General features: G+C 38.7%; 1 long non-coding RNA gene across 1 annotated transcript; it reads right to left on the reverse strand.

Annotated features, from left to right (window-relative positions):
• Positions 1-696: 696 nt before the first annotated feature.
• On the reverse strand, positions 697-14,577 carry LOC118830302. The gene is made up of 2 exons (XR_005009007.1): positions 14,394-14,577; positions 697-4,167 (listed from the first exon to the last, which is right to left on the reverse strand). It is a non-coding gene; the product is annotated as an uncharacterized LOC118830302 (long non-coding RNA).
• Between the last annotated feature and the right edge of the window lie 1,156 nt (positions 14,578-15,733).

The raw sequence follows: 15,733 nt of genomic DNA on the forward strand, positions 1-15,733 counted from the left end.
TGGCTCTTAACTCTCTTCAGATCTCTTTTCTATCTCTTGAGAGTGGCAGTTGCTTCAGGTGCCTCTGGTTTCCAGCTTTGAGAGAAAAGGTTAGTGCCAATCCAACCTCCTGGCAGGATACAACTCTGCAAAGAAGCCAGCATAAGAACTGGCAGTTTTCATCAATTTCCTATACTTAGCTTGCTACAATAGAGACATTAGGAAATTTACCTTTGGATAAAATCTGAGACTCTTTCTCTTTTGGTTGAACTGACTTACCTCGTTCCCAATGAGGGAGCACCATCACTCTGTATTGTCTAGATTACATTCTCCAGTGTGTACTTAGTCTGATTTCAGTTTAGCAATCTCCTTGGAGAAATAGCTTTCTTTGCCACTTACTATGTGTGCTCATTGTGATATTTGGGGAGGGGGAGGAAATGATGTCTTGGATTCAAAGCTTGGGTCTTCCTTTCCCCATTAAGAAAGAAGTTTAGCTTCAACCTGAAAATCATATCCCTTAGACCTCTACTCCAACAAGGAGCAGATAGATATAATTCTAGCCCCATACCCATACTCTCTGAAGGAGAACCCCAACTTTCTGCTTGCCTTCCTAGCAGGAAACAAAGTCTCCCTTGGAGAAGGCAAAAGGGGGTGGGGGGGATGTGGAAGGTTTTAGAGATATCTGCCTCCTTTCAAACCACACAAAACACCCATTTCTCATGTGGAGGACAGCCTTGCTATGCCATTTTTCTTTCGATTTAGAATGCAAGGTAGAAAAGTTTTTTTTATCTACTTTGTTACAGGGAAAATCATTCATTGATACATAGAGGAAAGTATGTCTATAGGACACATGTGCTTCTGAATACAAGCCATTTCCCACAGTTACTTAGTAAACAGAAAACGTGTAGTCATGCAGGTCAAGTATTGGTCTTAGAGGCAGTTGGTTGTGACTTTCTACTCTCCTAGTATGCCATTAGCCTCAAGGCCAGAGGCAGGGTGAACTACTTTTGTCTTCTGATTAGCTTTTCAGTAAAACTAGGATAAAAGAAGATAAGATACATCTGCACTTGAATGGGAGGCTTATTCTAAAACGGTATTTGTCAGGTCCAGAAAGGGAAAAATATAGTGATCTCCTTTCTCTGCAATCACACTCAAAATAGATCTATAGATAAATGTGCTGCCTTCCCCAGATACACTACAAGACTGCACTTTTGTAATTGTGTTCCTAACACTTAGCATGAGGTGGTACATAGGTTCTTAGTAAGTACTTACTGGCTGAGTGTTTGCTTGATGAAAGCAACTCCTTCTCATTCTTCCAACTGAGGTATTGTATTAGCATATTTTTGGGTGGTCTCAGTTTTCTAAACATTTTGTCTCCAAATAGTGGAGTCATTTACTCCTCTAAATTATCCCTCCCATCTAACAAGTAGCCCTTCCATGATGCCATGTTGTCTGGATTCTAGGGCCATAATGCTTGTCACCAATTCCTCTCACCTTGGTTTCAGGGTCACGCCTCTATTAACACCTCCTTTTGGGAAAACCCCCAATTAATTGGAAAGAAAAGTTATAGATTTCCTGCTCCTTATCCCTGACTCCCACCTTATGCAGGCCCCTTTCCTCCTTACTATAGCACCAATGCCCCAGCTTCTTTTCTCTTTTAGACCTTTTTGCAATAATTAGTAACAAAATTGGTGCAGTGGTTAGAAAACTAGTGTGGAAACTATGAAGACCTGGAATCAAGTTCAATCTCTGACACACAATGACTATGAGGCCCTGGGGAAGTCACTTAACTTCTTAGTGATCTAGGCAACTCTGTAAGCCTATAAATTGCAGAGAAGGTGAGGTAGAGGGAGTCCCTTCACTGGTAGAGGGAATTCCCTCAATTAGGAATTAGTTCCCTATGCTAAAGAAATCATAGTTCAAGTCATCCCTTTGCTTATGAAAGAAGATTCCCCACAGTTGTATGCAAAAAGGTCTTTACTGAAACCAGCACAACACATCTGGCTCAGTCCAGCCTTTGCAGTACAGCTCATAGAGGGTAAGCCTCCTTCTCACTTTCACCTGTGGTATATTAATCAGCAAAAACACTGTTAAGATGATTTCTACTGAGCCTGTTTCTAACCTGAGAACACTCCCAGTTATGCAAAGCAGGCCTAGAGATAGGATTGACAGTAATCAAGTAGTTTAATTAATCAGTTTCAGAATGAAGAATGTTCTCTTAGCTGAACTAAAAGCACAGGTTATATACTGAAATCACAAGTGGGAAAGGAGGAGGGAAGGTGGACTATAAACAATCTTTTAGTGGTTTCCCACAAGAAACCTATCAATCCCACAATGGAGTCAAGTGTTTGGGAGTCAGGACCACTTCTCCCAGAGTACAGAACCAGAGTTCTGTGATGGGAACAGGTTCTACAATCTTTGATTCACTTCACTTAAGATCCAGTGATTGTGAGTGTTGTTGGAGTTTGCATTAATCAGTTTAAGCTGCATTGTGAGCTCTGACTCCCAAGCCAGACAGGCAGCTTTTGAGAATACTATATCAGTATTGTATTCATTATACATATTGATTAATTTGAAAATTATAAATTCTCTTCCCAACATTATTTCTTCTATTCTCAGGATTAGATAGCTAGGTAGATTCTACATAGATTGATAGATAGATTTAACATAGATTATAAATAGATTGATAAGTAGATGGGCAGTTAGAAAAGCAATTTTAAAATATTTCATTTTTTCCCAAACTAGATGTAAAAACAAATAACATATTTCTATGTTAGTCATTTTGTAGAAGGAAACTTGAAGAAGGAAAGAAAGAAGGAAGGAAGGAAGGAAGCGAGGGAGGAAGGAAGGAAGGAAAGAAGGAAGAAGATAAATAGTATGCTTCTGTATTCAGTTGCCATCAGTTCTTTCTATGGTGGTAGATAACATTTTTCATCATGAGTCCTTTGAGATTGTCTTGGACCATTGTGTTACAGAGAAAAGTTATTCACTGTTGCTCAGCATACAGTATGGCTGTTACTGTGTACAATGTTCTCTTGGTTCTGTTTCCTTCACTCTGCATCAGTCCATATAACTCTTTCCAGGTTTAGAAAAGCAATTATTGAGCGATTCCTAGGTACCAGTCACTGAGGATAAAAGTATAAGCAAAGAAGATAATCCCTGCTCTCAAGGAGCTTACATTTCAAAGAGGGAAAACCATAATACAGAAAATATGGGGGAGTGGTACCCAGAATCAGAATACCCAGAGGTGGAAAAAGATATTGTTGAAGAATGAAAAAAGAGTGGAAGCAGCAGAGTGAAGAGATGGCAAGAAGCTAGAATAAAAGCATATTTATCTACCTCCTCCTTTTCCCTCTATTTGGATCTAAAGTGTTAAGTAAGATGGGAAAGGTGAAGAAATAGTGAGGAGTGAGACAGATAGAGTATTCCATTCCACATCACTGCTGGGGTGGAGAATAAGAGAGGTCAATGTCATCTATAAGCATCAGGCTAAAGATAAAACCTCCCAGAAAGGTAAGCTCAGCCCCATAAAAACCTTTTCCACAAGAATTCCTGATAAACTCGTGGGGAAGATAGGATTACTGAGATTTGTGCAGGAAAAAAAAGCAAGAGAGCAGATTTCCATAGTGCATCTTGAAATGAAAGGGCAAAACACTGAAAGATTAGAAATCAAGGAGATACAAGTATGGGGTATTGCCCCTAAGTGCTATCCAAATGCACAGGAAGCAATCTTCTTCCACTGTGGTCTGCTGGCTTGGGGGGATTACAGGCAACAACAAAGTATGCCTGTTTAGGTCCTCCACGGTAACGGCAGTTGGGATGAGCACCACCAGTCAATTGACAGTCTGTGATGGGAACAGCTGTAGTACTATTATAGCAGTTCTTATCCACTCCATTCTTACAGGTGATGTTGGACCCGGAACAAACCATGATGACATTGTTAAGTGGGTAGTGCAGGAAGCTATTGAAGGCTTTACAAACAGGGAGATGCTGATTGAGTCGTCTCATCTCATTGTTGCAATATACATTGTCACTGGGGGCCCTAGTCTTGGGATACTGCACATGCTGCTCATTGAACCACTGAGCTGGAGTGAAACCAGGAGGAATCCCTTCAGTGACCGAGAACATAGTCACACAAAGTCCCAGCAGCAACAGTTGGAAAGTTCCCATCAGAGTGAGCTGTCTCTCCTATAGAGGTTTAGTAAAGAGAAGGAGAAAGAACATGAGCAAGAGGAAATAAAATATCCACTTGCCCTCCCAACCCATTTGCTATGTGACTCCCAAGGCATTATGTTACTATCTCCTGTCATCCCTGTCTCTCCATTTGGCCAGTTGACCATCAGTTTGATCACCCTGCAGACAAAGCATCATATGAAGCAGCGTATGGAGAATTACTGGGAAAAGGTAGACGAAATTATAAAGAAGCTACTCCAAAGCAGAAAGAGGGCATTACTTAAAACGAGACTACAGACCCCTTTTTACTTCAGGATGTCTTTTCTTTTCTCTCTTAATTGTGATGGCATATGTTCCAGAGGTGCTTAAAAGCTAGGCCCTTTCTGCCTACTGATGCCAAGGGGCCTTGTTGGACAATTCGTTGGATTCCACCACCAAATCCAATTCTCCTGAAACCAAGACATAATATAAATGTTCTAGGTAGACCATATCTGGAATATGATATTCAATTCTGGATTCACTAGCTTAGGCAATATGATAACGAGATGGAGAACATCCAGAGCAGGGCAACCATGGTTGTGAAGGATGATGAGTTCTTATCACATTGGACGGAGGACAGATGGGTCATGGGGTCAAAAATATAGAACATAATGGGACCTCAGAAAGGGCGATCTAGTCCATCCCCTTGGTTAGGGGAGACATGACAGCTGTGCTCAAGTATTTCAAGTTTCGTAAGATAAAAGAAGGATTAAACTTTGTTTGGATCCAAAGGGAAGAATAAATAGAAGTGGACAGAAGTTGAAAATAAGCAGATTCAAGCTCAATGTCAGCCACAATTAGAGTTGTCTAAAAGTCAAATGGGCTGCCTCAGAAAATACTGGTTTAGTTCCAACTGGAGATCTTCAAGCAAGGACTAGATGACCATTTATTATATATATTAAATTCAGACCTTCTTTGGTGGTCTGAATCAGACTAGTTCATCCAGAAGCCTCTTCCAACTCTAAAATTCATTGATTATCTGATATCTCTCAACATAGAAATGGATATGAAAACCTGTTGTCTATTGTGTCACAAAAACGAAATACCAGCAGGACTTTCCCCCATGAACTGTCCTTCTTTCTTAACTTTTGTACCTGATGTTTTGAATCCAACTGTTGGATTCATATTTCTTTCCATATTCTCTTCAAATTTCTTGGACTTGTGTTCCAAGGTGCCTAGATCTCTTTGGATGATGATCTTTTAATTAGTGTTGTTAATGGTCCTTCCCAGGGGTGGTAATCCACTATTCCAAATTTAATGAGCATATCGCTGCTTTTCATATTCATCTCCACCTGCTGCTTTCCCTGACCTCCTTCAAGATTTTTTTCAAACCCCACCTTCTGCAAGAGGCCTTTAATTGTCCTCTCCTTCTCACACCCAATATGCCACTTCTAGTACTCTACCTCTGAGAATGCCTTCCATTGATGCTGGACTTATTCTGAATGAACATACTTATTTTTGTGTTGCCTCTTTCATGGGAACGTGAGCTCTTTGGGGATAGGAATCCTGCCTATCTGCCTTCCTTTCTATTCCCAGTGCTTTGCATGATACCTGTCATACAGTAAGAACTTAATAAATGCTTGTTGGCTGACTGATACAGTCCATTCTTTCCCATAGTAGACCTGAATAAAGCCTTCTAATTTTTTGTAAAAGTCTTGGCTTGTAACTAGAGGTAAATTGTAAAATAAAGCAAACCTAAAAATCACAGGACTGATGCCTTATAAAAGATGAAGATTGTGTCCTAAATTATCTTGACTCCAGTACTAGATTAGCATGGCTTCCTGGGGTACATACCACCCATTTTTATATAAGAAGTGTTGAGGCCTGACATTTCTAAGCCAATGATGATGCTTCTGGAGAGGGCCAGAGCATTATTGCTCTCTACTAGCAAAACAACCAGTGCTTACCTCTTTTTTTTTTCCAAAGATGGCATCTTTTCATAGTCTTCCCACCAAGTTCAGGTATTAAGGTGTTCCTAAGTGCTATTTTTCTTAGCTATTTCACTGTCCCCACATAATGGAGACAACATATGTCTGATTATCCTTTTCTTCCTAGAGGCTTTCACTTTAAAATTGGCTTATGATTATATGGTATCACAAAATTACAGTAGTGACAAATACAAAAATCAAAACACAGTCCAACAGTGGTAAGGGAATCATTATGCTGTTTTGTCTTCACAGGAAGTTCAATTGTCTAGGGGGTAGGGGAGGGTAGAACATATATCGAACAAAAATTTTAAAAGTATTACCAAAGAATGTAGGAATAAATGTTTATTCTAAATTGATGATGTAGTGAGGTCGTATGATACAATGGGCAAAAATGCTGGTTTGACATCAGAGAATATATATGCAAATCATGCATCTGCTGCCTACCATCTGATTTGACGTTGCTCAAGTCACTTAATCTCTAAGACCCAGTTTCTCCATCTGTCCCATTATTAAGTTGAACTAAATGGCATCTAAGGTCCCTTCCAGTTCCAAGTCTTTGAACCTTGGATGCTATAAGTTCTATATGTTCTGAGGGCATGCACAGTAAAAATAATTAGGTTTGGGGAAGGGAATAGGCAATTATCAGGAACTCTTTCTTAGCGACATCCTGAAAAACATTCCATATCATTATAATGGTCCTTTTCAGCATTCTCAGTCTCACCTCCAAATGATCACAAACACAATTTCCTTCCAAGCAAGTGTTGAAATGAAGACAAAGATTTCTATTAGGAGACAGCTATGGTGGGTGGCAGTAGGGAGGGAGGAATGCTGAGCTGGGCAACAGAAAATCCAGATTCATTTCTTGGTTGTTCATTGCCCATCTATAGGATGATGAGAAAGTCATGGAAACTATCTGATGAAAATGGATATTGTACAGCTAAAGAATTGTAAACATTGTGCTAATAAAGACTACTGGCAACATGATCACTCTCATTTGTGTAGGTCCACCGGTCATCTCAAAACCAGACATTATATTTGATTGTGATGGACTTCGCCAGACTCTTTGACTATTTTTGATAAAAACATTTTAAAAGTAAAATAATTGTGATGTAACATAAGTAAAAGTATTTATATTAATTCATTTTATCTGGTCAGTGTTAGAAGACCCATAGCAGTCATTCTCTAAACCGTAAATGTTATACAATTGCATAAGGCAGATTCATTAGTTGAACAAACCTGTATCTATGCAACTCTAACCTGGAAGACCTTTCTAGACCATTTAAAGTCCTTCATAATTGGCCTCCAGCCTCTAAATCTGTACCAATTTCACACCCTCAAATGTTCTACATTACTGCCAAATTAATCTATTTGGTATTCCTCCTATATGCCATGCCATCTCATGCCATTGCAGAGACTATTCCCCATGCCTGTGATACATTCTCTCCTCACTTTTACTTCTTAGAGCACTTTTCTGGGGCACTGGATAAAACATTGGACTTTGTTCATGCAGACTTAGTTCAAGTATTACCTCGGATGCTTACTAGCTGTGTGACCCTGGATAAGTCTCTGGACTTCAATGACCTTATCTGCAAAATTAGGATAATAATACCACCAACTTCACAGGATTATGAGCTAACATATAAAGCGCTGTGCAAACCTGAATGCTCCATATAAGTTCTAGCTATTTTTATCATAATTATTATTGTAATCTCTTGCTTCTTTCAAGGCTTAGCTCAATTTCTAGCTCTTATACATGTCCTTTTCAGACTCCTCCCCATTTATTGCCCCCTTTTCCACAGCAGAGTGCTTTGTATTTAAGTCAATTTCAAAAACATCCAAATTCTGTGTACTTGGTTCCATCCAGTATGAAATAAATATTAGAAATTATTGTGTTAGCCACTTTGCATCACACAAGTAGCAATAGAAAAGTACCTTATGGGTGTGAACAGGCTATTAGACATAATCAATGAGGAACACCAAAGAAGAACAGCAGTATATTACAGAACATTACAGAACTGAATGACAGAAAGAGAAGATGGGCTTCTCATGTGGTAAGAGTAAGAAATTCCACATGGATAGCCCTAGTGCTCCACTAATAAACCAGATCATGTGGTATGTTGGAGAAAGGACAGAGGATGAGAGTGAAGAAATAGAGAAGTATTAGCAGGCTCTCACTTTCCTGCCTGAGGTGCAGTTGTTGGCTTCTGAGCAGTCATGCCCCAAGAGATGGTTAAAGGTATATAGTCATCAGAAAAAAGGGCCAACAGACACAGGTATTGAAAAAAAAATTCTACACTAGGCAATACCCTTGCAAGTTAGTCACTAGAAAAGGAAATTCTGGATTTTGCCTATAGATTCAACCCCGAGAGTATAGAAGAAATGGACTTTTGGTTCTAAGATGAAACTAGGAGCCTAGCAACCGTATCAGGTGGAGCTTAGTGGGCCTGTGACCATAAAAAGCTACTACAAAGGCAGAGAAGACCAAGACATAAACTCAGAAGAAGACAACAATATGAAAACAGCTAAATGTGAAAAAAGCCCTCAAAGAAAAATGCTAATTGGCTCCAAATCCAACAAGACTTCCTGAAAGAGTTAAAAAAAGAGATAAGAGTGGTAGAGGAAGAATTGGGAAAATTAAGAAGAATGATGCAAGAAAATCATGAAAAGAGTTTAAAAATTGCTTCATAAAAGACACACAAAAAATACTGAAGAAAACAATATTTCAAAAACCAAAATTGGCTAAATGGAAGAAGATGTACAAAAATTCACTGAAAAAAAATAGATTTGGGCAAGTGGAAACTAATGACTCCATGAGACAAATAGAAACAATAAAACAAAGTCAAAAGTTTTAGTGAAAAAAAAAACAGAAGATAATATGAAATATCTAATCAGAAAAACAACTGACCTGGAAAATGGATTAAGGAAAGATAATTTAAGAATTATTGGACTACCTGAAAGCCATGATTTTTTCCAAAAATAAAAAGAACCTGGACATCATATTTCAAGAACTTATCCTGGGAAACTGCCTTGGTATCTTGGATCCAAAGAATAAAATAGAAATTGAAAGAATTCACTGATCACCTTCTAAGAGAGATCCCAAAAGGAAAACTCCCAGGAATATTGTTACTAAATTCCAGAGCTTCTAGGTCAAGCAGCCAGAAAGAAACAATTCAAATATTGTGGAGGCATAGTCAAGATGAGAAAAGATTTAGTGATTTCCATGTTAAAGGAGTGAAAACTTTGGACTATGATATTCTGGAAGGCAAAGGAGCTAGGATTATAGCCAAGAATAATCTATCCAGAAAAAGTGAATATCATTTGGACTATGATATTCTGGAAGGCAAAGGAGCTAGGATTATAGCCAAGAATAATCTACCCAGAAAAAGTGAATATCATCCTCCTGGGGAAAAAAAGATATTTAATGAAATAGAGGACTTTTAAGCATTCCTCAATAAAAAAAGGCCAGAACTGAATAGAAAAGTTGACATTCAAACGGTAGACAAGAGAAGCATAGAAAGGTAAGCATAAAAGAGTAATCAGAAGGCACTCAATAAAGTTAAACTATTTACTGTCCTGCAAGGGGAGATGATACATATAACTCTAAGAACTTAATCATTATTAGGCAGTTAAAAGGAGTTTACATAGATAGAGATCATGGGTATGAGTCAATTCTGTTAGAATGATCTCCAAAGAAAAATGAGGGAGTGAGAAAGAGGGGTGAAGTGGGAGAAGAGGGAAGGGTGAGGTAGAAGACAGGAAAAATTTTTTCATGTGAAAGAGGCACAATGGAGTAGCTAGGAGGTACAATGAACAAAGCACCAGCCCTGGAGTCAGGAGGACCTGAATACAAATCAGACTTCAGATACTTGACACCTACTTGCTGTGTGACCTTGACCAAGTTACTTAACTCTGATTACCTTGCAAAAAAAATAAAATCAATTTTAAAAAACAAAAGAAGTACATAAGTACATGAAGGGTAAAAGGAGGGAGAGGGTCAATTCTTGAACCTCATTCTCATTAGAATTGGTTCAGGGAGGGAAGAAAATATATGCACCTTTAATTGTGTATAAAACTGTAACTTACCCAGAGGGAAATAGGAGGGGGAGAGGATAAAAGAAAGAGGGGGTTAGATATGATAAAAGAGAGGGTAGATTAAGGGAGGCTGTGGTTAGAAGCAAAATAGACTTCTGAGGAGGAACAGGACAGAAAGAGAAAGAGGAAGAAACCAAAACAATGAGTTGGAGGAACATACATAGTAATCATAACAGAGAATGTAAATGTGATGAGCTCACCCATAAAACAGAAGCAAATAGCAAAATGGTTGAGAAAGTAGAATCCAACAATATGTTGTTTATAAGTGACACACTTGAAACAGCAAAACACACATGGAGTTTCAAAATAAAGAGCTGGAGCAGCATCTAATGTGCTTCAGGTGAAATTAAAAGCAGGGAGGGTAGGGGTAACAATCATAATCTCAAACAAAGCATAAGCAAAAAGGGATCTGATTAAAAGAGATAACAAGATAATTATGCTCAAAGGTACTATAGGCAATGAAATGATACCAAAAATTTTTACAAGTTTCTTTCACAAAAAGCCTCATTTCTCAAATGTATATTGAGTATAGAACTGAATCAAATTTGTAAAAATAAATGCTTTCTCCCCAGTTGACAAATGGTCAAAGGATATAAACAGGCAGTTTTCAGAAGAAGAAATCAAAGCTATCTATAGTTATATGAATAATGTTCTAAATCTCTTGTGGGGTCTCAATTGGGAAAAAGCCTTAAAACACAGTAAGAAATGAAAGATGTAACTTAAACTTTGTGAAAGATGGAAGCCCAGATATGGTAACTTGTTGAAAATCATAATTCAAACGCTGAGTCATAACTTAGACAATATGTTAGTTAACTGTCAAAACATGAAGACAGTGACCCATGTGTGATCGGTACATGATCAATACAAAAACTTGTGATTGGACATTTTACCCAATTGGCAACATTGGCTTAAAGCTCAAGCTTGGAAATGAGCTCATTACTAAGCAGAAACCCCAAACATTCACCAATCAGTAGTGATATGCTTTATAGCTCCATTTGCTTTGTTTTATTTCTGTAATTACCACTGGACTTTTCTGGGGTCTTGAGGGGATTGATCCATTATTGGAACTGTTTTCATCTGGCAGCCTCCCAAGACTGGCTTCTATTGTAAGTAACAAATTATGATTATTAAAACCATTTATTAAACTCTATATTTAATCATAATGGAGTCCTCGGCCTCTTTCTTCAGTATCGAATTAGCTTTTCTGATTGGGGAAGCTGAGCATATCCCAGTGAACAGGGACATCTGCCCTTAGAAAGGTACAGAATTCCCCAAGCAGGAGAGGTACTGCCTCACACCTATCAAAAATGACAAATGCTGAAAGAGAGGAGGGAAAATAGATATGCTAATGAAGTACTAGTGGGGTAGTGAACTGGTTCCACCATTCTGGAGAACAATTTGGAACTATGCCCAAAGACCTCTAAAACTACGCATACACTTTCACCAACCAATGTCACTATTAGGTCTGTATCTCAGAGATCAAAGCAAAAGGAAATGGATCTATATGTATAAAAATACTTATAGCAGTTCTTTTTGTTTTGGCAAAGATTTGGAAATCAAGAAAATGCTCATCAAATGGGGAATGGCTGAACAAATTGTGGCATATGATTGTGATGGAGCACTATTGTGCTATAAGAAATGACAAGGGGGATAGTTTCAGAAAAACATGGCAAGACCTATATGAATGGATACAAATGAAGTGAGAAGAATGGGAAAATCATTGTGCACAGAAACAGCAATGATGTAATGATGATCGAGTGTGAAAGATTTGGCTACGCTGATCAATACAATGATCTGAGACTATTCCAAAGGGCTCATAATGAAAAAAATGCTATCTACCTCCTGAAAGAGAACTGGTGAATGCTGAGTGCAAATTGAATATCATTTTCTCATTTTATTTTTCTTGCCATTTTTGAAATATGGCTTATATGGAAATGTGTTTTGCATGATTTTAAATGCATAATATCATAGTGCTTGCCTTCTAAGGAGTGGGGGAGAGAAAGGAGGGACAGAGAGAATATGGAACTCAAAATTTAAAAATAAAGAAGTAATAAATTTGTGTTTTAAAAAAGTCCAAATCAGAGGTTATCTTCTCTCCCCTACTCCCATCCCCAAATGTATGCCTCTTCTGAATTCCCATATTTCTATAGAAGACATCACTGTCCTTCTGGTCTCCTAACCTTGAAATCTCAATTATTCTTCATCCCTTACTTTTCTGCACACTCCATGTGCAATCAATTAACAAATCTAGTCATTTCCACTTCTACGCATCTCTTACATCTTCCCCTTTCTTACTGTTTACATGACTACTACCTTAGTTCAGGCACTCATCACCTCTCTCCACTGTTATTTCAATGGCCTCACTGCCTAAAGTCTTTCCTCTTTCCAATCTGTTCTCCACACAGGAGACAAAGTGGTTTTCCTTAGAAACAGTTCTGACTATGTAGTTTCATTATGTGATAAATTCTGTTGACTCATTGCCCCTAAGATCAAGTATAAATAAAAAAAGAAAGAAGAATGTTCAGAAGGAATCATATAGAAGTAGGAGAATTTTGAAAGTAACCAATTTTGAAAAGTGTGAATGTTTTATGTACTTTTAAAAATGGTGGGAAATGCATGACTTTGTATAGAAGGAAATAACCTGCTGTGTGTATGACAATATTCTCTCTCTCTCTTTCTCTCTCCCTCCCTCCCTCCTTCTCTCTCTCTCTCTCTCTCTCTCTCTCTCTCTCTCTCTCTCTCTCTCTCTCCCTCCCTCCCTCCCTCCCTCCCTCCCTCCCTCCCTCCCTCCCTCTCTCTCTCTCTCTCTCTCTCTCTCTCTCTCTCTCTCTCTCTCTCTCTCTCTCTCCCTCCCTCCCTCCCTCTTTCTTCCTCTCTCCCTCTCTCCCTCCCTCTCTCTCTCTCTCTCTGTCTCTCTCTCTCTCTCTCTCTCTTTCTCTCTCTCTCTCTGATGTCTAAGTTCAGAATAAACAAAACTAGAAATAAAAAGTGTTCAAGGGACAATTGATCAGAGACAGTCTCCAGAAATGCACTCATAAAAATGGGCAATAATTGAAGGAGGAAGCAAGTTCCAGCAGAGGACACACAAGCAGCAGAAATGAGATCAAGCTCAAAACAAATGAGATCCAGATGAAAACAAAACTAATCTGGACAGTCGAGAGCCATGCTTCCAAACAGAGCAGACCCTGAGAGCCTAGATGAGCAATGTGTGTAGTTTCTAAAGAGGGAGATGTGTGAGGAATCCATAAAGAATGAAAAGAACAGGTCTGACTACATCCTCAAAAGAAAGACTAGCAAATGACATCCTCACTGATGAATTATACAAACATGCAGAAAGAACAAATAATTAAATACCATATTAACCATTCACCACAAAAATTCATGGAATGCAGCTAATAACTCCTCAGAGGAAAATTTCTAACTATGAATATTTATGTTTGCAAACAGTTTTAAATATTAAGGAACTGAGTATATCACTTAAAGGACTAGTGTTTAAAATGGAAATGTTTTACATGATTGCACATGTATACCTTATATAAGATTGCTTACTATCTCAAAGAGGGGGGAGACAGGGGAAGGGGAGGATAGAATTTGGGACTCAGAACATAAAAAAACAACCAATGTTTAAAAAAAGATTTTGCATGTAATTGGGGAAAAATAAAATATTATTTAAAAATAAAAGACTAATATTAAAAAGACTGGGTAGTTATTTGGTTTCTTTCGGTTTTAGTTTATAGGTTTGTGTTGGTTTGGTTTGGTTTTTGCCTGAACGCTTCCATCACTAACTGTTAGTAAGGCTTCAGCCACACCCAAATGTGTTAGGGCCAGTCCTCTTTTCACCCAGTGATTCATATTGCCAGTATGCACTAGACATCCTGGCAACCTCTTGGAAGCCAAAGTGTACTAAATAAATACCCCAAATTTTGCTCACTGAGTACATCTCACAGAAACCATACACAAAACCTCTCCAAGATGATAGAACTTGCTGGAAGTTATGATCTGCTAGTATAGTCTTCAAGAGATTCCCTGCATATCATTATGTATCATCAGGGAATTTGAAGGGGAAAGGCATTAAATGACAACATAGTAACAGGGGCAACCCAGAACCACCTATTTTTTCAATATTTTGGCATTTAGCTAGTCTTACTGTTTGTACCCTCCCTCCAGGAGCAACATACTCACCTAACCCTGTTGAGGAAGGTAAATAACTGAGTGGGAGAACCAGCAACAGATCCAATCCCTGTGGACTGAAGGGGTAAATTTGAAATCCAGCTTCAGTTGGTCCAATGGAGTCTTTAATATGGTCCAAAAAAATCTAATCAAACACCCTCCACTGCCCAACCTAAAGTGAAGTCTAAAATTATCTGAATCTGGTGGTTGGGACAGCAGAAATAGAGAAGTTGTGGTTAGGAGGGGAACAGAAAGTATAGTCACCAGATCCAATAACACTTTAACAGAAGGCCAACAGAGAGGGTTTAGCAATAAGGCCCCAACTATGTATGGGGAGGGGCCAGAGATTGAGGAAAATCATCAGCAAAATCTGGTACTATGCTTCTTATCATAAGGCAAATAAGGGAAGCAAAAGAGTCCTAAAAGGCCAACTCACAAGTCAGAGGATAAGAAATATTCCTCAGAAGAAAAAAAGAGATTCACAAACAAATGAGAAAAATGAGAAATGAGAAAGAAAAAAAAGAAAGTGAGAAATAGAGGGAGGCATAGAGGAAGCAAGGAAAGAAAGGAGGAAGGGAAGCCTCTGTAATTAAAAAAAAAACATGGGTAAAAAAAAAGTAAATGCAGAGATCACATACAGATTTAAAAGAGAAGGGAGAAAAATCAATATAAAATATTTAAGTAGAGGAAAGTACATAATAATAATTACTATCTTAATAATGGTTTAAATAAGAAAAAACAAAATTTGCTACACTGAAGGAACACATTAAAAAAATAAGGGCATACACAGATTTTAAATAAGAGACTGGAGCTTAGCAAATGATACTCTGGAAAAGAGATGATGAAATATGACTAATGGTAAAAATACGAGCACAGTTTAAAGAGGTGAGCTACATTATTCTTTTTTTAAAAATGAACCACAGGGCGGAGCCAAGATGGCAGCTGGTAAGCAGGAACTAGTGTGAGCTCTGTACTTAGTCCCTCCAAAAACCTATAAAAATGGCTCTGAACCAATTCTAGAATGGCAGAACCCACAAAACAGCAGAGGGAAGCAGGGCTCCAGCCCAGGACAGCCTGGATGGTCTCTGGGTGAGGTCTATCCCACACGGAGCTGGGAGGTGGGAGCTGGGAGCTGGGAACGGAGTGGAGCAGAATCCAGCCTGAATGGCTTGGACCATCCAGACCAGAAGCCAAGCGGAGGGGGCCCTAGCGCCCTGAATCAGTGAGCTGCAGCAGTTACCAGACTCCTTAATCCACAAACACCAAAGACTGCGAAGAAGGTTAGTGGGAAAAGCTGCAGGAGTAGAAGGAGTTCACGGTTCAGCTTCCAGCCCCAGGGGCAGCGGAGGTGG

Source organism: Trichosurus vulpecula, chromosome 8 (genome assembly GCF_011100635.1).
Source record: "Trichosurus vulpecula isolate mTriVul1 chromosome 8, mTriVul1.pri, whole genome shotgun sequence".
NCBI lineage: Eukaryota > Metazoa > Chordata > Mammalia > Diprotodontia > Phalangeridae > Trichosurus > Trichosurus vulpecula.